Raw genomic sequence first — 23,304 nt, forward strand, 5'->3', positions numbered from 1 at the left:
AAACCATTGGAAATTTTTTGCCAACCAACTTTTAACAAGAAACAACAATGTCCGAGAAGACGAGTTGTCGGAGAAGAAGGGTCACTCTTGACGGTGTTGCCAGAAAACACAAGTCACAAGTGATAGGTTGCCGGCGGAGATGGGTTGCCGGATTCAGATGTGGGGGGCGGCGGCTGAGTGTCGTTTAACTTGAATGTCTTCTCTCTCTTCTTTTTGTCAGTTAGGGTTTGTAACTTGGGTGGAATGGAATGTGAAACTTGAGGAGGGATCGAGGCGGGGAAGAGATTCCAGTTATATGGAGAGGAGTTAGAAATTAAAACCCCTTTGGTATGAGATTCTATACCGAAAAGCCTCAACCAAACAAGTAAATGGATAGAATAGATTCTAACTCCATTCCATTTCATTCCAAAATGCCCAACCCAACACCCACTAAGTACTTTTGGCCTAGGGAGCCCGAAGACCTGAACACACGGGCCAGGTGACGAGTCACGTGTCAAACACGTATTAGACACGGATATTTCATGGACACGCGAAAATATATCCAACCTGCGGTATCAAGTGTCCGGTTTTGTTTTTTGAAATATTAGGACATGAGGACGTGGACCGAATATGTGGCGAGCACATTTTGGACACATTACAATATTAGTCCATTTTCAAATGATTATGAAATTTAGAAGACCTTATTTGTCTTGGAATGGCAAACCTCTCACGTGTCGAGTCTGAATTGGATAATGTCATCATTTTGGAAGATGTTGATGAAGATAATGGGTTTGAATCCTCCGTCCCACTCTTGTGTCTCATTCCATGTACCACTTAATTCTATTGGTCCACCTCATTAAATTATAATAACTTTTTGTTGATATTTTTCTCTGATTTTAATTTATTTATTTTCTAGTCCTCCTATTATTCTCTCCTATCAGATTCACATATTAAAATATCTTTTAAGAGATAAAAGTAAAACCACAATTTAGTTTCTTCTACCTCCACAAAACCCTAATTAAATTATTTTGATTACCCAAATTCCGTCTTTACAATAGATTCTAATAATTAAGAAGTATTCTCGGTGGTCTTGTCACTTTACCATCTAAGATATGTAGAATCCTATTGAATATTTTTCTGAGAATCCGAGAAGGGACAAAAAATGTCACGTAAAAGATTTTGACAATAATCATGTTGATTGCCATTGTTGTCTGACGCCACGATTATTGTAAAAATTCAATTCGTATTTTTACTGTCGAACAAAAGGATTGTTGGATTTTTAAAAATGTAGTGTAAAAAATATTATTCTCAAGAGTTTGCGTTTGTTTCCCTTGGTTTACTTCATGGGAGACTTACATATTATGTTGATGACAGCGGAGATTCCCATCTTTTTAGATGATAGAGGAGGATGATTAGGCGATGGAGGGAGACGGTGCTTCCAAAATGTTGAACTTCTGATTTTTAGCTAGTTATCAATATAACATTTTAATCTTTATCATTCTACGTTACTAGGTACAACAATCTTACTTTTAATATTTTTTGGGTAATTAGTGTAGCTTCTCACTCTAAAAGGTGGTGGTTGGTGTTACTTTTTGTACGTTACTCTTAATTCAAGTACCATGATTTTAGTTTGATTGTTGCGAATGTACTACAAAGTTCCATTGAAATGTTCTTTAATTTTGAGTGCATAAAAATTAGTTAGTAGAAGTTAAAAATTATTACGTATATTCCTATCACATTTTCTCCTCACATCCAAACCTTTAAAATACTCACAATTGGAGTACTATGCTTAAGAATAGTGTTACGAGTCACAAAATGGTGAAATTCACTATTACTAAGATTTTTTTTCATTCCTTCCCTTTAAATGCTCTATGTTGCTTGTTCAAACAACCTAGGTGCAAGGCTTGTTAATTACATATTTTCCCAATTTATTTTCTTTGTTTCACTCTCTCCTTTTCTGATTTAATTTTACGGACTAATTTCAATATTTTGGGGGACCGTTAGCGCGCGGTCCAACAACTAGTATAAAGAAAAGGTAAGAGGGTGCATGTAACATGTTCTAAGTAGAAATCGTTAATGAGCTACGGGGATCGGAGCATTTTATTTTTGCATATGAATATATGATAACTTACACAATAGTCCCTAGTCTCTAACTCCGCAAAACCAATCCAATATTTTTCCGGAGTTAGAGACTAGGGACTGTTGGAAGTAGTATAAGATCATGAAATTACATAAATTACGTTTTTCTTTTATGAAATGCCTATGAGGTTTAACGAAATGCATGGAATATAATTAACTTTTCAAAAATGCATCAAATATCCCTGAGATTTGTAAAAATGCATAAAATACCCTTGCTGACTAAGGGACGCCGACGTTGTTATCATTAACTTTTAAGTATCCTAATTAAACCTTAAAATAACTTTTAATTACCACAATAAACCTAATTAATCAGTAATTGATTTTATTCTCAATTAGATGCTCTATAAAAAGACCCAAAATAAATTGTATTCCCTTCTGTCTCCTCCCAGCCACCTTCACCACCATATTCCGACAACCACCTCCGCTAACTCTTTTTTTCTCCTATGTCCCCCCTGATTGACCAGCCAACACCGCTACTCCTCGCAACCACCGTCAAAATCTTCCACCCACAACCAAAAACGCCATCCACTGTTTACATTCCTCCTGCACCCAATCACACCGCCGCCCAAGCCTAGAGGAGAACCGATCTGTTGAGATGGAGAAAGGGGCAGTTTCCATGGATGTTGAAAGAGATAAAAGACCACCAAAGCAAAAGAGTGGATCAAAGATTCAAAGTTGAATTGGGTGATTAATGTCGTATCAATCAACGTTGATACTTCAAATTAAGCTTTTAATCAACAAATTCGCAGAAATTCAAACAAAGTTTAACAAATCAAAGTAGATGAAGTGAGGGAGAAGGGGTTACAGACTTGCAGTGTTGTGGTTGGTGAGATAAGAGCAAAGGGGAGGAGAAATATTATGGCGGAAGAAGCCATTGGCTGGGTTTGGTAGAGAGAGTTTTGACAAAAAGTGAGAGGTTTTGACCACTTTTAGAGGTTTGACTATTCAAAACCTCCAATAGTGGTGTTTGGTACACGAGGATTTAGATGGAGGATTGAACCAAATACTCCAATTTAGAAAAATGTTTTCAAATGGCCCTGTTCCACCATAATAAAGCATTTAACCCATTGTGGTCTTGTTTGGCAGTTAGAGTTTAGCATTTAGTTGTTTACTGTTTGCATTAACAGCTAGTTGATTACCTTTTTGTTTAGCATTTTTGACTGCGGATTTAACTAGATTTTTATATAAACTTGTTTGGTAATACTAGAGGTTTGATAAAAGTTATTCACTATTTAATTATGCAAGAAGACACTTATGGACATTAGTCTTATTTTAGCCCTTTTTTTTTATTTTTCTATTAATCAATTGTTATGTAAAATGTGCTTTGCTAATTTAGAAAATATTGTACAACCTCGGAAAAATAAATAAATACCAAGTAAATTATTGATATTTAATATGTGATATTATTAATTACTACTCTGTAATAATAACAATAATAATCATCTAATCACATAATACACACAAGACTATCGAAAAAAACGGAGGTAAAAAAACATCTACAAAAAAATGGGCAAATATGAAGAGCAAATATAAAACCAAATCACCCCTAATAGAAAAAAGTCCATTAGGTAATTATAAAGAAAAAATAAATCATCTATTACATTATACTAAAACAATCATCAAGAATAACATGTGTCACTTCTTGGTGAAAAAAATTTCGCCAAAACTTTTTACTTTTATTTATTTATTTATTTCGATACTTTTGTATGAAAAAAATTCAATATATTTGACTAAAAATTTATTAATCTGTCAAAATCTTTTGTACTCCGCACTACTTTATTTTCGAACAATTTTTTTTTACTCAAATATTTTATAAAATGTGGTTAAATTATAATTTTATAATATATCCGTGCGTGCACGAGACCTAATCTAATAAAAGGTTAAAAATGTCTCAAACTCCCAAACCCATACTCCACTTGTCCAACAATTGCCTCTTCACCTTCTTGTCATCTCCGTCCCGCATTCCTCCATCCGAATCCTACAACCTTTAAAAGTGAGAACTTGGTTTTCACTATTCATTCAATAGTTCATTGACCATAGTGCCCTTAAACTTCTTCCATTTAGCATTTGTGCCATCTTGCTCATCTGTTGCCACGTTGCTTTGTGGGCTGCCTTAACCCCCTCTGTTTTGTTTCTTTTCTCTCTCCCTTGACTCTCCTTCTCCCTTCATCCTTTTCTCTCTCAAGATTTGCTGCCATCTCCCATGGCGTCGGCGCGGCCCCGCCGTTTTCCCCGGCAAAAAAACTGTCGGCTTTCTTGATGTTTTAAGGTTAATGTTGTGTTAAAAAATAGATTTTGGATCTGTTGAGCTTGAATTTGATCTCGATCGTGTTTTCTAGGGTTTCTACTCCTAGATCTTTTGATTGGCTGATGCGGAGGTGAAAGCAACGAGCTTCAAGTTGCTTCAAGTTCGAGGTTTCTCTCCTTGACTCTCTCCCTTTCTCCTCTGTTGATTACGTTTTTAGGGTTTATGATATCAATTTTGAAGCTAGGATTTCGTTTGATTGGGTACTTGAGTTGGCAAAGGCGAACGTTTTCGATTTTATAACATAGATGTGTGTAATTGGCGATGTAAGCACTCTAATTGACGGAATCAGACAATTAGCCATTGAAGAATTAGGGATTTCATAGAAATTAATTATTGGTTATTGAATTTATGGCTTTTGTACGCCGTTTGTTGAGTTTAGATTAACATAAAATCAGTTCTAATGTCAAATTTAGTCTCTCTTCTGGGATTGTCACTGAAAATTGATATTACTTCCTACTTCCTAGAATGCAGCTTACCAATGGTCACGTTGAACCAAGGAAGCGCACTGAACATACAGGTCAAGGGAACTTCAAGGTTTTGATCAAAATGCTCAGATGGGGCTACAAAAAAAGTCTTGTTTATGGTAATTAAAATTCTGAAAGCCAGTTTTTGTTTGCTTTAATTTTTTATCCACTTTGTCTTATTTAATACTAACAGGAGCATTTGGGACTCTATTGATTGGTAAGCATTCTCTTTGAGAATTAGAGATTTCATAGAAATTAATTACTGGTTCATGGACCGTGCACCTAAGTGATTGGGGTGGGTGGCTGTGAGGGTTTTTGGGGTAAGTTATTATACGTTCTGGGTGTGTTTGAAATATTTTTACTTTTTAATTCTTCTTTAGTTGGGGAAGAAACTTAATTTCTTATTATTTTGACACTTGTGCACACTGGCATGAAGAGAAAGCATTGTATCTGTAGAGAAATGTTTCATGAACTTTGTCAATCATTTATTTCCATTTTATACCTATTGGCAAGTACTTTATAGTTGTTTCACACTTATTCTAATAATAACTCGATTGCAGCGTGTTACATTAGAACTTGGGGGTGAAAGTCCTATTGGTGTTTGAAGATGTTGATATTGATAAAGGTGAGTTGATCTTATTTCAGACAAGATTTGGTCCTTTTAGTATCTCATAAACCTTCTCTTACCAGAATTAGTTTTCTTCTCATTTTGTTCATCAGAGATGTTTAATCAATTCCCTTCTTCTAACATGTTGAAATGTGAAATTGGACAGTTGTGGAGTGGACTATATTTGGTTGTTTCTGAATGATTGCCACTTGATCTTTCTTTCAAGATAAAAATGGTGTCGTTGGAGCTTCAGAAGCGGCTCGCCGACGATATCCTCAAGTGTGGTCGTGGCAAGGCTTGGCTAATCCCCGTACGTTTTTCTCCCTCTTCGATTTCGTATTACTTATAGATTTCTATTATATGTTATTTTATGTGGAATTGTTATCAATCGATTTTTAGATTTTGTTGTTGTTCTTCAATTTTTTGATGATTAGAAACTAAGGAATTCATACTCTAGGTTGACGCTGCTGATTTATGATTCCTTCCTGTATTTTTCTTAAAAAATGATGTGTAAATGGCAGCTTTTGATGTTTTGTCATGTAATTGTAGTCGGTGTTTGAGCGAGATCGTAATTTTTGTGATTCTGTTGATTGATTAATTTAATTACAGATTAGGACTTCAAGTGTTAACTTTTGAACTTCAAATATTGATACAGCTGCTTCTCAGATGACGATTTTTTCCGATTAAAAATTGAATTTTAGTTTGCGAGGAACTATCTTAATTGTTAAATCAAAGTTAATTTCGTGTTCTGATGATTGTTATTGATGTATTATTAATAATGTGAATGATATTTTCGTTTGCTGATTGAGGAATTTTGTTCGATTACAATTTTTAGGCCAAAACATCAGGAAGCTTGTTAAGGATGGGTTTATCATCAGGAAGCCTACCAATATTCATTCGAGGTCTCGAGCTCGTCGTATGAATGAGGCAAAGAGGAAGGGTCGTCACTCTGGATACGGTATGCATACCAAATAATTCGTGTAATTGTTTTTAATCATAGAAATTGGCGATTTTCCAACTTCTTAGTAGCTCATGTGAATGAAGCTCCTTAATCTAAGTAGATTAGTAATGGCATTCTGTATGATCATGTGGCAAGCATTTAGAAAATATTTTGGCAGTGACACTCAAACAAGTTGATAGCTTCTCATGTTAGGCAGATTAGTAGCATCTTGAAAGATCAAGTGGCAAGTATTTAGCATTCTTGTGATCTTTCTATTGAAATATGTGATGATGGCTACTCGGTAATCAGTTAGTTGGATGATTCTCTTGAATGATAACAGATACCAAATAATTTGTGTAATTGTTTTTAATCATAGAAATTGGTGATTTTCAAACTTTCACTACTACAAAAAGGCCTAAGGAACTACTTCTGTGGCACCATATAAATAACTAATACGGTTTCTTAGATAAGGAAACCATATATCTGATTTATCTGGTTTCTTAGGAGAACAATGAGAAACCAAATATTAATTAAAATCCGGTTTTTTAGATTTCGTTTAATATTTAACTATGATGGTAGGGTATAGCATATTCGTAACAAGGTTCAAGGAACCGAGTAACTAGAATCTGCGGTCTCTTAACAATTTTCTAGATATTTAAAATTTAATTAATTTTATTATTTCATAAGACTTAGTGGACAGTTACATATTGCCCACTTCTTCATTTCGTATTATCTTACCGACTCATAAACAAAATCGTTTTTTCCTCTCAATCAATTATCTTTGCTTCTTCCTTCAAAAAAATAAATTATCTTTGCTTCATCTGATTCTTCGTTCGATTCATCGTCTCTGATTTTCTTCCCTCTAGGCCTCTATAAGCATATGTTATTCAAAGATCTGCATTTTCCAGCCTCGTTTGACTCGAGTAAATATCATATCCAAGACTGGGGACTCTGATCCTTGAGCAGACACATCTGAAACAGAACTATATTTGTTTCCTTGGAGTAGCGGTATTAATGGAGTAGATGCTCAATTAAAATGGAGTGGATGCCCATGTAATAGACTCCCCCAAACTATATCAATTTAGAAAAATGGGTTTGTAACTTGTAAACATTAGACTGAGTTTATTTGTTTGACTTCGTGTTTGGTTGTAAATTTTAGTCTATTAATTGATTTTTTCGTTTATGTTTAGTTCTTCGTGGTTTAATTTTTGGAAAATTTGGTGTAAATTTTGTTTCTGAAATTATTTGTTGAACCACACATCAAAGAGAATTTAGTTTGTTAAACATCTTGATCACATGGGTATGAATCTAATGTTTGGAGAACATATCCATAATGCTATTTCTGGCATGTGTCATAAGACACTAGATAGTAAAATGATTCACATGCTCAATTTTAGGAACCCGTTGATGCTATATTCTTGCCAAATTTTCATATCCAATTGACCAATTTACTTGCTGATAATAGTTAATGTTAGCTGCTTCAAGCTAACTCTGAAAATCTAATGACAATAAGACCTAAATCATTTGATGTAAACTATTGCAGCATTTGAAGAAAGGTTGTTACATTGAACCCACCATTGTAACTGATCTCCACATCCATGCAAATATGGAAAGAGGAAGTTTTTGGCTCTGTCTTGTGTGTTGAAACATTTAGTTCCGAAGATGAAGCCATTGCATTGGAAAATGATACAGAGTAAGATTTTTGAATGATGCTTCAGTATTCTTCCATCATGAAGAAACTCTTTCTTGTGCAGTTGTGTTGACCGTAGTTTATGGTTCTCTGGTCTGGTTTAGGTGCTGCTGTGTTTTCTAAAGATATTGAAAGGTGTGAGAGGATAACGAAGGTAAGAATAACTGCACCAATCAAACAAACCGTATTGTCTTCTTGATTAATAAAAAGATTTCCTTTTTATTTATTTTTTATGATAGGATAAAGTTACCATCAGAACTTTGGCTCAATAGAGACGTGTGTCTTAATTGCGTTACTTTTGGTGTAGGCGAGACATTATTTCCTTGTTCATACTTTTGATGTGACATACTTCTCATATTTCTGACATATAATAGGATAGCATACTGTCATATTTCAATATTTCATAATCATATCACTTATCATCCGTGTATGTACGCATTTTGCAGATATGTCAGTGTCAAAAGTGCAGAATCTATGACTGCTATTAGAGTGTTTTTTGCGTCTGTCAGCATGGGAGACGAAAAGCCCTTTGCCTTAATCTTCAGTCGCTAATAGGTATACTCTAAATATTCTAACTTAAATCTTCTTGAATTAATTAGGGAGAAGACTTGTGTTCTTATTAGGAACTCTTTCAAGGAACTTGAATTACATGTTTACAAGGTTGTGTGCAAGTTAATTTACTTGAGGTTTGAACGATATGCGATCATTTCTTATGAAATTATGAAAGCTGGTAAAAAAAGCCATGTCGAGAACTTTTCAAATCAGATTTCAATTGTAATCTATCACATAGTATCATCTTATGCCAACTTTGCATCTACTTTGACTCTTTGAATCATGCGTGGTTCATTTCACAATTTTGAGTAATTTCTAATGATCTTCGTTCTGGTATGTTGCTTTTAAACAAGTTTAACGGTATAATAGAAAATTTCCTCTAATCTGATTAGCATGTTCTTGTAAATAGTGTAACTGCAGGAGGTAGTGTTGGTTTCGTTGTGGAGACTTTTTTATACCCAATTGATACCATAGAGACCCAATTGCATGCATGTTGAATTATGAGCTGCATTTTATAGAGGAATTCAACCAAGTCTTTTCTTACATTTGTACTCAGTTTGGTTTCATCTTTTTGAGAATTGAATTTATGATGTATGATGTATGTATCTCAAATTTTATGCAATAACCGTACTTGAATTCGCCAATCTCTGTACCTTGGTGTTAGGTTATGATTCATATGACAAAACATAAATCATGCGGAAAAACCATAAAGCCAGGAAAGCATATTATTTACACATAATCATTTAGCATAGTTTAGATGCATACACTTTGTTGCGTGCCCTCCCTAGCTGCGCCCGAACCGAACAAGAACAAGTCTTTAGGACTCCAAGTGTCGTCCCTCCGTAGATAGTCCACAGCACGTCCGGATCCGCCTTAAGCTTGACCAACTAGGATCGCCCTTAAGGTACTTAGAATTTTCGGCTATTGTAGGCAATTATATGACTGAATTTTCGCTCTCAAAAATCACTTTGAATACTTGAATACTCGATATAAATTATGAGCCCTTAACTCATATTTATAGACCATGGAATAAGTAATCGAATCCTACTAGGATACGAATTAATTAAATTAGAATCCTAGTAGAACTCTTATTTAATTAATTTATCTTTTAGGATTAGGAATTTTAATCATTAAACAAATCCTATACTCTTTAGGTTTCGTAAGTGAACACAAACTCTACACGAGCATGACCCGCAAGCGTGTAGGCTATGCCCGCGCACAGCCCACACGGCCGCTCAAACCACGCGAGCTACAAGCCCACGCGAGCTGCAGCAATGCTCGCAGCCCATTGCTGCGCGCGCTGCGCGCGCTGCCATGGCCTGCTGGGCCTGGCCTTGCGGTGGGCCTGGCGTGGCCTTGGCTGTTCGTGTGGCGCGCTTGGCTTGCTGGGCGATGGCCTGGCTTCATGCTGGGCCCTCGTCCGGCAGGCCTCGTCCGATGCTTATTCGTACGATACGCTTCCGATTAAATTCCCGGTTCCGGAATTCATTTCCGATACGAACAATATTTAATATTTCCGATTCCGGAATTAATTTCCGTTTCGAACAAATATTTAATATTTCCGTTTCCGGAATTATTTTCCGATTCCGATAATATTTCCGATTCTGACAATATTTCCGTTTCCGGCAATATTTACGATTCCGGCAATATTTCCATTTCCGATAATATTTTCCGATACGTACCATGTTTCCGTTTCCGGCAACATCTACGACTTGGATAATATTTATATTTCCGATACGATCCATATTTCCGTTTCCGGCAATATCATCGTTTCTGGAGTATTCATTTCTTGCCTGTGACGATCTCAGCTCCCACTGAAACCAAGATCCGTCGATTCCGAATATCCATAGATGGAGTATTTAATGCCATTAAATACTTGATCCGTTTACGTACTATTTGTGTGACCCTACGGGTTCAGTCAAGAGTAAGCTGTGGATTAATATCATTAATTCCACTTGAACTGAAGCGGCCTCTAGCTAGGCATTCAGCTCACTTGATCTCACTGAATTATTAACTTGTTAATTAATACTGAACCGCACTTATTAGACTTAACATAGAATGCATACTTTGACCAAGGGCATTATTTCCTTCAGTCTCCCACTTGTCCTTAGGGACAAGTGTGCATTTCCTAATTCCTTTGTCGCTCGATGCTTGCTCTTGAACATAAGGTAAGAGTTGTCATCCTTATTATGTCCAGAGGTGTTCCTCGGTTTCAGAGTTCAACTGATCAAATAGACAGATAATCATAGCCTATGATTCATCCGAGCACGGCCATGCATTTCACAGTTTCTAGCTCTCCGAGTGGCCTTGTACAACTTTTAAGCATCTCATCCCGATTTATGGGAGGACAATCCCAACTTGCGATCTTGAGATTAGACTTCGTTTGATAGGTGATTACCTGAGCGTTGCCTTTATAGCCTCCTTTTACGGTGCGACGGTTGGTCAACGTCAAAGCAACCAGTTCTCAAACAAGTAATCTCAAATCACTCAGGTATTGAGGATTTAGTGTCTAATAATTTTAATGAAATTTACTTATGACAGATTTTCATCTCTTACAGTAAAGTTTCATAGGTCCGTTCCGATACTAGTCTTCCCAAAGTAAGTATCTATGCAAATGATTATGACATTGCCATGTCCACATAGTTCAAGAAACAGAACTACTAGTCATCTTGCATTCTAATCGTCTAACGTTTTCTATGCGTCCAATTTTATAGAAAACTCCGACTAGGGACCATTTTCAACCTTTGACATTCAAGTTCACTTGATAGACATTTCTTAGTCACAGGACTGGCCCTGACAGTCTATCTTGAATATATCGTCAAATTGAAGGGACTCATCATTTAATACTAAACCAAGATTAAATGGAATATGAAAAATACATTTCATATATGATAAATGTTCAACCCCAACGTTTTACAACCATGGGCCTCTAACCCATCTTTAAAACATTTCATGGAATTCAAAGCTATGCTTGATTTCCAGTGCTACAATGTGAGTGTTGCTTCTCACTTGTTGCATAGGTTTAGTTATCATGCTTTGCTAATCTTAATATCCTTTTCATCGAATGTTCTTCGAGATATGATGATAAGATTTTTTGAGTATGTTTATTTTGTGATCTAGTCTTTCTTGCTACATTAGTGGTTCTACGCATTTTGCAATGAAGAACCATTAAGTCAACAGACATGTGATCTTCCCAAGTTCAATGAAGAACTCATATAAACAACTCTATTTTATTGCTTCTTAGGCAATAATTACTTTTACTTCAACTGTATAGGTTGCTAGTGATGCTTTGTTTGGATCTACTTATCCAAGCAGTTTAGAACATAGAAATTATTATTTTAATTTCCCACGCAACAACTCATGGTCTTCAATCCATGTTGCCATTTCAAAACACGATGCTCTTTAGCTCGTCCTTGTCAATGGTTAACTCCAAAGGGTCTTGCTTGATCCTTTGCCAGTGTTTATGCGTGTAGCATCAATATTTTTCATATCTTTATTTCCTTGAATCAAGAACTATTCATATGTACCTTTTCAAGTACCATAAGTGTTCTTGATCTCAATCTAGTTGATCTTCACTTAGATCAATAGAGATTGGTATATGTTCGTCATGCCTAAAGTCATACGATACGTTTTTGGCGATCCTCATATTATATTATATATATGATAAATTCTTTTGCAGAATAATTCCCAATTGAATTCTATTCATGTAACTTTAGCTCATTCAGTTTCAGTAGATACTGAATCCAACTAAATTCTTTGACATATTATATAGGTGAAGAATCTCATTAGATTCTTTGATGTTTAACTTAGTAAATGCTTATACATAGTTCAAACATTCATTACTTAGATTTATTCATATGGATCGAATATCTCCAATGGAGTCTTTCGTGTTTGATTTAGTAAATGCCATTACTAAACAATATCATAAGATCTTTGTAAATAGATCTTAATACCCAGTATGTACTAAGTTTCGCCTTGGTCCATCATTGATGAATAATTTCAAACCTAACTTATTAGCATTTGAATGTTATTTCACAATAGAGAGATATGTGTGTGATACACATAGGACCAATTAAGTTATTATGTACTCCCACTAAACTTCTTATATATCTATAAGAATCATGTACATTTTATGAAACTAAAATACTTATTAGCTTCACTAAAATACAATTCCAATTCCCAATTGCTTGCTTAAATCTGTACTTAGATTTCATTTCAAGCATTATTTGGATCCACAAATCCTATGACATGCCATGTACATAGTTTTCTTCCATCATTTGATTGAGGAATACATTTTGTCATCCAATTGCCATATGTACCAATATGCAATCATTGCTTGAATTATAGACTTAAGCATTACGATTTTGCATGAGGTTTCAACACAATCCACACTGTGAATTTGCTTGTAACCTTTAGCAACTAATCTAGCTTTGTGTGTGAACACACTTTCATGTTTGATGGTTTTTATCCTTAAAACAAACTTGCAACCAATAGGTGTGAAACTATTCTTGCAAATCAACAAAATTTTAATTTTGTCATCAAAACATTGAGTATGTTTTATGGCCTCTAGCCATTTAAAACATTTGAGTCTATATATGGCCTCTAACCATTTTAGGGATTCTGGGTTTCGTCATAGCTTTCTTACAGGTCACAAACTTATTAATCTACATGATAATAGTTTGACTGCAGGTTGTAGGTTTCTTCGCTATCTAATAGAAGAATCGCATAGCTTCAGTGACCGAACTCTATGCCTACTTGGGTATAGAACATCAAACAATAGAATATCAATAGCCACTTAAAAGTCCTTTGAATATTCTGTTCTCCTTGAAGCACTTGTAAAGTCTTCTAAGAGATGTCTATTCTTTAAAAGCCACTTCTAAAGTCCTTAAAGAATACGTGTTCGGATTTTCTAAAGAACTTCGAAAAGCCTCCGGAATGTCCCTTTATGTTTGTTGTTCGCCTCGAAGACTTTCGAGGTCAATTTTCTCCCACTTGTCATTTTGGAAACGAATCCCAAAAGGACATTATTTCGAGCAAACAAACATTATGTTCTTAAAAATTCGTGGTAGAAACAATACCCTTGTGTCTCATTTGAATAAATCACAATGAAACATATATCTATACTTGGGCCTTAGTTTGTCGAATGACAAACACTAAGCTCCCACTGAATTTTGCAACTCTCTAGATATATTTTATGAAAAGTTATTCTGAAATTACTTTTCAATAGCTTTGACGAATTTGGTTTAGTTTGGTGGTAGTTGAGCATTTTGTTTTAGAAATTATAGGAAAAGTCTTTATGATTCATCATTGATCGAATCAAGTACTAATTGACTTCGATTATTCCAACGTAGATATGCCATATCTTATGGAGCTAGATTGTGAAATTACAATACACAATCATTGATGATCATATTTGGTCTCAAGTAATCATCAACATGATCTAACCTAGATCTTTATGATTTCTTGCCAAGTGGATTTTATACTTCTGAATCTTTGAACTAGCCAAACAGATTCAACTTATATCACATTTGAGTAAATAAACCTATATTCACTCAAATCCATGTGAAATAATAAAGTCATAAAACCTTTCTTTAGCTTTGAACTCTATCGTCTAGGCGTTCTAACAATAGTTCATATTCTTTCTTACTTTCAACAAGTAAGACTAGCTTGTCTTAAGTTGATCTAGAAATCAACCAACTTTCAAAAGTCCATTAAAATAGAGCTTGTGAATGTTAACTTGTTGATATGGTCTAAGCAACAATGCCAAAGATTAGTGGAACTCAAATCAAGGGGTTGATTTGAACCTAGTAAAGTTCTTTAAAGAGTTTGTTTGTTTTAATCAAGCATATTGACTCATCCCGTAAATGACCATTTCATTCAAATAAACAAACAAACAAGCATTGTTTTCGTTCTTCTGAATGTGAGTCTTTCTGTGTTTGAAGCAGAAATTTAGGTATGCTGATTATGGAACAAAATAGCCATTAAGTTCCAGCCTTTGAAAGGACTTAAAACAAACTAGATGACCCTACAACTAATGTAGCATTGCCATGCTTCATTTCCCACTTGTAGGTCATTAGTGTATCCTAGCTTCCATTGTTTGAGTTATTACCAAAGTAAGAACCTCAAGCGGTATATGATACCAAGGAAGTTTGATTTCTAGGTCACTTCTCTTTAAACATAAACTTATAGGTAGAAACGGAATCGTAAATTCCTTTCATTTGTTCCTTGTTTTCCTATTTCTTGTACCCTTTCTTATAGTCTTAAGAATTGAATTCTATAGTGTTGACTTTTATACTTTGTTAGACATGTCCGATGTCATTCCAACAGAGTTCTTACCATTTTATTTATGTTGAATATTCTGTTTCAACTAGCTGATCTTACCAGAAGCTTCTAAAGTTCTCTAAGCATCAATCTATTCGAATGTCTAGGGACTAGACTCATTCGAGAATTAAATGGAAAAAGATATTAGGTTGTTAACCATTGGTAAAGCTGAGTGTTTAAACTCAATGCTTTATGATCTCAAAACTACATTGTATTTTGAATTCACAAGCACCAATCGGTTTGCCATTCGACTTTGATACTCGAAAACAACCATAAAAGTCGCTAAAAGAAACGTACATTTTAAATCGCTCATTCTCTCTCATTTCCGTGAATCGTTCTTGAATTCACTACCAATCGAGGAAATTTACTGTTACCTTTCTAAAAGGATTTATTGCAGTGCAAGATATTTAATTATAAACAATAATTAAAACATACATTGAAGCATGCAAAGTCTAAACATTTATCATGAATAATAACTTGAAAATGAAAGCAATCATGCAATTTAAACAAGTCATTAGCATTTTATTCGAATTATGTGTTCCGGCAGGTGTGAATAAAATGATTCCAAGACCCTAAAACCATTGAAGAATTAAGCACAGTTTGTCGACTCAATTCTAAAATATTTTAGGTAAGCAAAAGCCTTTTGCTAATAGTCTAGAAACTACTCTTGGTTGATAGGTATGTCTAAGAACTTATTAGGTAAACCTATCGATTTTGCCACGACATAAAAGAACTCCTTACTTATATCGTTGAGTTTCACCAAAACTAACATGTACTCACAATTATTTGTGTACCTTGCCCCTTTAGGACCAATAAGTAACACCTCGCTGAGCGAAAACTATTACTAGATTGATGTAAAGGATATCCAAGCAAGTGTATATTTTGGCATGGCACCTTTTAACTCAATTTTTAAGTTTGGAACTTAAGGCTCTCACTATGTTGGTTAGATTTTAAGTGAACTAAAATCCTTAATCATGCAACATAATCAAGCCACAATCTCATGCAGAATTAAGACATATTTAAAGCAATAAATAACTTAAAGCATGCATAAGATAAGTGTGATCTAGTATGGCCCGACTTCATCTTGAAGCTTTAACTTCAAAGTCCGTCTTGAAAATCTCCGTGGGAGGCACCATTTTCTTCAAATAGGTTAAGCTATAATTAAAACTAATTACAACTATTTGATGGTACGCAGACCATATTTGAATTGAAAAACAACTTTGGTACTTTAGACCAATTACATTCAAATTAATGGTACGCAGACCATATTTTCTATCCTATTTGGGCCATACTACTCACTTCATAACCTGCAAAACAGTACTTATACAATATATAGCATTCACCCATTCATTATCATGAATGGCCCACATAGCTGGTTAGTAAAACACATTATGCATCACATAAACATTTGCAGCAATTAATCAAGGGCACCAATAATCTACAAATTATTCAGTCCTTATTAATTCTAATCAAGTTGTTTTAACCTTAAGGATTTGTAGACCTAATCAAGAGTTTATGACTAAAAAAAGGGCTCCCACTTAAACCAATAAATTCATATGCTTTACTAATTTTAAACATAAAAATGTATTTCTAGTCTAACCGGAAACATACAAATTTAATTAAAATTTAAAGCTCATATAAATTTATAATTGAATCCAAAAATTTTAATTTAATTTCAGTCGTATTTAAATTAATTCATGATTTTAATTTTAGTAAAATAATTAGAATAAATAAAATTTATTATAATTACAATATTCAAAATTAAAATCCAAGAAAATAATTTAAATTATTAATTTTAAAATTAATTAAAATTACGTAAACTGAAAACCTCAAATTAAAATTTCAAAACGATCTAATCGCAACGCAACAACCCCACGCAACGCACGCCCATGGGCCACACGCATAGAGCCATCGCTGGCCATGTGCGCGCAGCCCATGCGCTGCGTCGCATCGCTGCTGCTCACCATCGCAAGGCATCAATCGAACACGCGAGCTGGTGCTCGCTGCGCGCGCCAGCGTTCGATGCACGCGAGCCATCGCTCGCTGCGCTCGCTTGCCAGCGCTCGATCCATGCGAGCCATCGCTCGCTGCGCGCCTGCCTTTCCCGCACGCGAGCTTGCGCTCATCGCACGAGGCAGCAGTATGCGAGCTGGCGCTCGCTGCGCGCGAGCCATCGACGCTGTGCGTAGCGCTCGTGGCACGCGAGCTTGCGCTCGCTGCGCGCGAGGCTCCGCATGCTTGCGCGAGGCAGTGCGCGCTGTGGCGCAGCACGCTTGCTGCCCACACGCGACTGCTTGTGCCTTGCTCTCGCCCCTGCCCACATGCCCATTGCTCACAGCCCACGACACAAGGCAGGGATGCTGCCTTGTGCTCGTGCACCATGCCCTTGCTCGCTGCATTCGTACCGCATGGGCGACGAGCTCCCTTGCTCGTCGTCGCATGCCCGCACTATACAACACCCCTTAAGGGTAACACGTAGCGTCCATTGCTTTGTGCGTGCAAGTTATATGAGCGAGTCGCATAAAATTAAAAATTTATACTCAAAATTAATGACAAATTAATAAATAATATTAATTTCATAATTTTAGGGCGAAAAATCGAAAATTTATTATTTAATTGATTTCCGATTAACATGGATTCAAGTCTAGGTCATAAAAAATTTAAAATTTAACATAAATTTACAATTTTTTATGGTGGTTTTTAATCATAGGTCTCTAATTAAATTATAACTAATTATGAAAATCAAATTAATTCTAAATTATTCCAATTTTCAACAAATTAATCATAATTACAAATTAGATTGCATAATTAACAAGGCTAGGCATTCAAACTTGTTAAACATATACAGTAGGTCAATCAAAAATTCAAGATTTATCAACAAGAATCGCAAATATTTAATTTAACATCTTAAATTTACGAAATTTTGCATTCAAAAAACTAAAACCTCCGAAAAGTCATAGTTAGGCTTCGAATTTGAGAATTCTGGGTTCGGCCGAAAAATACTAATTTTGTCAAAATTTTAGAATGCCTTTTACATGCGGAATTGACACAAAAATCACTCGATTTGGATGAGTAACGAAGAAACTGCCGAAAAACTGCGTACGTATAATTAAATAAACGCAATTTGCAATTAATTAACAATTACGAAAATTAATCACCCCTTTTTAATTCTTGCAAATTTGTAATATTTAACCATGTTTATGCAATTTAGATTATGAAAATAATAAGAGGCTCGTGATACCACTGTTAGGTTATGATTCATATGACAAAACATAAATCATGCGGAAAAACCATAAAGCCAGGAAAGCATATTATTTACACATAATCATTTAGCATAGTTTAGATGCATACACTTTGTTGCGTGCCCTCCCTAGCTGCGCCCGAACCGAACAAGAACAAGTCTTTAAGACTCCAAGTGTCGTTCCTCCGTAGATAGTCCACAGCACGTCCGGATCCGCCTTAAACTTGACCAACTAGGATCGCCCTTAAGGTACTTAGAATTTTCGGCTATTGTAGGCAATTATATGACTGAATTTTTGCCCTCAAAATCACTTTGAATACTTGAATACTCGATATAAATTATGAGCCCTTAACTCATATTTATAGACCATGGAATAAGTAATCGAATCCTACTAGGATACGAATTAATTAAATTAGAATCCTAGTAGAATTCTTATTTAATTAATTTATCTTTTAGGATTAGGAATTTTAATCATTAAACAAATCCTATACTCTTTAGGTTTCGTATGTGAACACAAACACTACACGAGCATAACCCGCAAGCGTGTAGGCTATGCCCGCGCACAGCCCACACGGCCGCTCGGCCCACGCGAGCTACAAGCCCACGCGAGCTGCAGCAATGCTCGCAGCCCATTGCTGCGCGCGCTGCGCGCGCTGCCATGGCCTGCTGGGCATGGCCTTGCGCTGGGCCTGGCGTGGCCTTGGCTGTTCGTGTGGCGCGCTTGGCTTGCTGGGCGATGGCCTGGCTTCGTGCTCGGCCCTCGTCCGGCAGGCCTCGTCCGATGCTTATTCGTACGATACGCTTCCGATTAAATTCCCGGTTCCGGAATTCATTTCCGATACGAACAATATTTAATATTTCCGATTCCGGAATTAATTTCCGTTTCGAACAAATATTTAATATTTCCGTTTCCGGAATTATTTTCCGATTCCGATAATATTTCCGATTCTGACAATATTTCCGTTTCCGGCAATATTTCCGATTCCGGCAATATTTCCATTTCCGACAATATTTTCCGATACGTACCATGTTTCCGTTTCCGGCAACATCTACGACTTGGATAATATTTATATTTCCGATACGATCCATATTTCCGTTTCCGGCAATATCATCGTTTCCGGAGTATTCATTTCTTGCCTGTGACGATCTCAGCTCCCACTGAAACCAAGATCCGTCTATTCCGAATATCCATAGATGGAGTATTTAATGCCATTAAATACTTGATCCGTTTACGTACTATTTGTGTGACCCTACGGGTTCAGTCAAGAGTAAGCTGTGGATTAATATCATTAATTCCACTTGAACTGAAGCGGCCTCTAGCTAGGCATTCAGCTCACTTGATCTCACTGAATTATTAACTTGTTAATTAATACTGAACCGCACTTATTAGACTTAACATAGAATGCATACTTGGACCAAGGGCATTATTTCCTTCACTTGGTGTTCATTTTAGTTTCATAGGTAAGCTTTTTTCGGTTGGATTTACATTTATGTTAGTTTTTTTTATTGTTAGCTACCGTTATCTTGTCTTTACACTGCCATTTATTTTTCTATTTTCAGATTCTACTTAGGAATTTTCTGTTGTTGACCTACTCACCCTATTTGGGGTTAGATATAATTATTCTCCAGTAGCTCAAAGCAATTAATATCATTTGAAGTCCTTGATTTGTTTTTGTCTTTGTTGTTAGTTCGACGTGCTATGGAATCTGGTTGTTTTGGAATTAAGATGTTCAATACCTTTCCTTTATGTACACTGTTTGATAATCATCTTGTAATTGCAGACTCTTTGTTTTGTAAAACACTTGGTAGTCTGTTAATTAACCAGATTTTTTTTGTCTTGGCAGGAAGTATTTCAACTAAGGATGCCGACCACATTGTAAGCTTATTGTTTTTTTATTTTTTGCTTGCATTTTGAAACACACTGTAATGCCTTAAAATCGAGTATGGTTTTCGTGAATTAAACGTAGAATTGATAGCAAAAATTGTAAGCCTGTTAGAATTGTGTTGGTAATTCTTGTACAATGGAAAATTAATACTGAAAATGGTATGTTTTGGGAAGCTGATTTTGATTTGACAGGCCACTTGGTGTGGCCTGGAGCAGTGTTGTTGAATGAATAACTGGTCGATAAATGCTGAGACATTAATAAACTACTCAAAAAATTCGTGATTGTACTGGTTACTAATTAGGGTCCGGATTATGTTACAAAAATGCAATTTTTTAGCAAAACATATAAAAGATCGACCTTGCAGCTAATTCGAGTGCATCTCATGGCTAAATTGACAACAGTATTGTTTACATTTCTTAGGGTTTGTTTGTTATCATTTTTGTTTATGGTTAAAACACGAATATAGATTAACTATTTATCATTTTTCAGTATATACTGTAAAATGACATTCGTTTTAGTTTTCACAATATTATAAAAGACATTTTTTTATCGCGATCCCAAAACTTTTCACATTCATGTTTCTGTGTAGTTTGTTTAGGTCATGCTTTTATTGTGTGTAGTGGGTAAAGAGGACTAATAGGATTTATAAATTCCCATTGATATGAAAATCTATATTCCCGTGCTGTTAAAGTAAATAACCTAATTCCATGTGTCGCATCGCCTCTCATCTCATGGAGGTATTCATATACAACATGCTTTACATATAGCCTGCACTATTGATGTTTCTGTACAGAATAATAAGGCAGTTGCTTCAAAGTGGAACAAAATACGCGTGCGCTGTTCGGAGATCAGATTACAACATACAAAGATGCCCTCCAGCACAAAGGGACTTATGAAATCACAGATGCTCCAATCCAATCTGCAGACTAGCAGTGGAAACGAAGCGAATTTGAGATGATATGAGAATTTTAGTTGATTATGATAAGCTCATGCTTTTATGGTAATGTTAGCTGATTATGATAAGCTCTTGTTTTAGCTTATTGTGATAAACCCTTATTTTAGCTTATTGTGATAAACCCTTATTTTAGCTTATTGTGATAAACCCTTGTTATTGGCATTGAATGTTGATTGTTACTAGAATCATTATCGTTTGTCCCCTCGATTATATACAGATTAGTGTCCGTTTTAACCCAGTCAGTAGACTGCAGAGTTGTTGAAGCTGAGAGTTGGGCTCCCATAATTTTAGATGTATTCAATTACTCATCCAAGTCATATGTTGGCCATTGTTTTTGTGTGAGGCTCATATAGTATCTCCATTGCGCTCAGTGTCAGATCTATAATCAGCAGTGGCATTGTGTTAGCATTTTAGTTTTCAAAATAAGCTATTGAGGCAGCAATCCTGCTTGTTACTTATGATCGGTCTTTTGGTGTTGTATTCATTGAGAATCCTTGTTGGTGCTTCAGTTTAACTGAGTGACACTGATATATTTTTATTTCTGATATATTTTTATTTGTAACCGTTTTTGCAGGGATAAGAGTTTCATACTTATTTTGACCATGATGGCACTCCCTTTAGTGCCTTTTACAATTTCAAAACTCTGTCGTTTTGTGAAGAAGGCGAAAAGCTTCCAATGTGTCAATGTGTCGTACGCTCACGCTATGAATCACTATTGTAATTACTATATTGATGCTATAATATAATCTGGAAAAGCTTTTAAATTGTAATCACTATATTATGACAATAACAATTTCACAATTTTTTTTTGCTAACTTGGGGGACGGCGCGCGTTAGCGCGTCGGCCAACAACTAGTGTTCTCAAACATCAAATCTTAACACCTTAAAACTTTGAACTTCATTCACTATTTACCCAATAGTGATTTTCCTTTCTTGCCCCCATTTTGTGCTTTGATTTTGTTTTTGTCTTATTCTTAATAATAGTGTACATGACATCTTACCCTCTGATTATTTACTACTTCTACGTTTTTCCTTTACTTTTCTATGAGATTTTCTACCCTACTCATTTATGCCCTACCTTCTTTCTCTTTACTTCCCCTTTTACTCAAGCCCCCATTTCCATGGTTTCCTCTTCTCTAGCCTCCTACTTCTCTTCGACAACTTGCTCCCCCATTTCCATTTTCGCACCTGGGTCTCATATCTCCTCTTCGACAATTCCGATTCTCAATCTGTTCGACTTCATTCAAAGGGCTTTCCGGTATGTTCTCCTTGTCTTCCCCCAATTTGTGTTTTTTTAGAATTTTCTAGGGCTATGTATTCAAATTTCCGTTTCTTTTAGGGTTTTTTTGGTTCCTTATGTTCCCCAATTTCTGACTTTTCAGAATTTTCTAGGGCTATATTTTTTTTGAATCGAAAGCATAATTCGTCGGCAAATCTAGGATTTCAGACATTGAATCCAATTTCTCCTGAAGAGAGTGAAAATGGTGGAGACGGCGCTGTCGCGATTCCAAGACCATCTGAAATTAGTGAGAGAATAAGCGGTTGAAGGCCTCTATAAGACCTCGTTATCTTCTTCCATGGCGCTATTGCTCAAATTTAATAAGTAATTTTCCCTCTTTTTTGTGTCTTAGATTTTACTGAATTATGTTTTCGAGATTCAATTTTATATGGCTAACTTTTAATTTGGGTATGATGGTGGTTAATATATCTGAACTAGAGCCTTGCTGATATCAAGTTCAAATTTAATAAATAATGCCATTGGTCCAAGTATGCATTTAATGGTAAGTCTAATAAATGCGGTTCAGCATTAATTATACAAGTTAATAATTCAGTGAGATCAAGTGAACTGTATGCCTAGCTAGAGGCCGCTTCAGTTCAAGTGGATTAATGATATTAATCCACAGCTTACTCTTGACTGAACCCGTAGGGTCACACAAATAGTACGTAAACGGATCAAGTATTTAATGGCATTAAATACTCCATCTATGGATATTCAGAATCGACGGATCTTGGTTTCAGTGGAAGCTGAGATCGTGAAAGGCAAATAAATGAATACTCCGGAAACGATGATATTGCCGGAAACGGAAATATGGATCGTAACGGAAATATAAATATTATCCAAGTCGTAGATCTTGCCGGAAACGGAAACATGGTACGTATCGAAAAATATTATCGGAACTGGAAATATTGCCGGAATCTGAAATATTGCCGGAAACGGAAAT

At 35.6% G+C, this 23,304-nt stretch overlaps 1 long non-coding RNA gene across 1 annotated transcript; it reads left to right on the forward strand.

Annotated features, from left to right (window-relative positions):
* Nucleotides 1-6,332: 6,332 nt before the first annotated feature.
* On the forward strand, nucleotides 6,333-21,061 carry LOC130471271 (uncharacterized). The gene is made up of 6 exons (XR_008931954.1): nucleotides 6,333-6,455; nucleotides 7,981-8,130; nucleotides 8,232-8,281; nucleotides 8,574-8,682; nucleotides 20,086-20,117; nucleotides 20,921-21,061. It is a non-coding gene; the product is annotated as an uncharacterized lncRNA (long non-coding RNA).
* Nucleotides 21,062-23,304: the final 2,243 nt, after the last annotated feature.

The sequence above is a fragment of the Spinacia oleracea genome, chromosome 4 (assembly GCF_020520425.1).
Source record: "Spinacia oleracea cultivar Varoflay chromosome 4, BTI_SOV_V1, whole genome shotgun sequence".
NCBI lineage: Eukaryota > Viridiplantae > Streptophyta > Magnoliopsida > Caryophyllales > Amaranthaceae > Spinacia > Spinacia oleracea.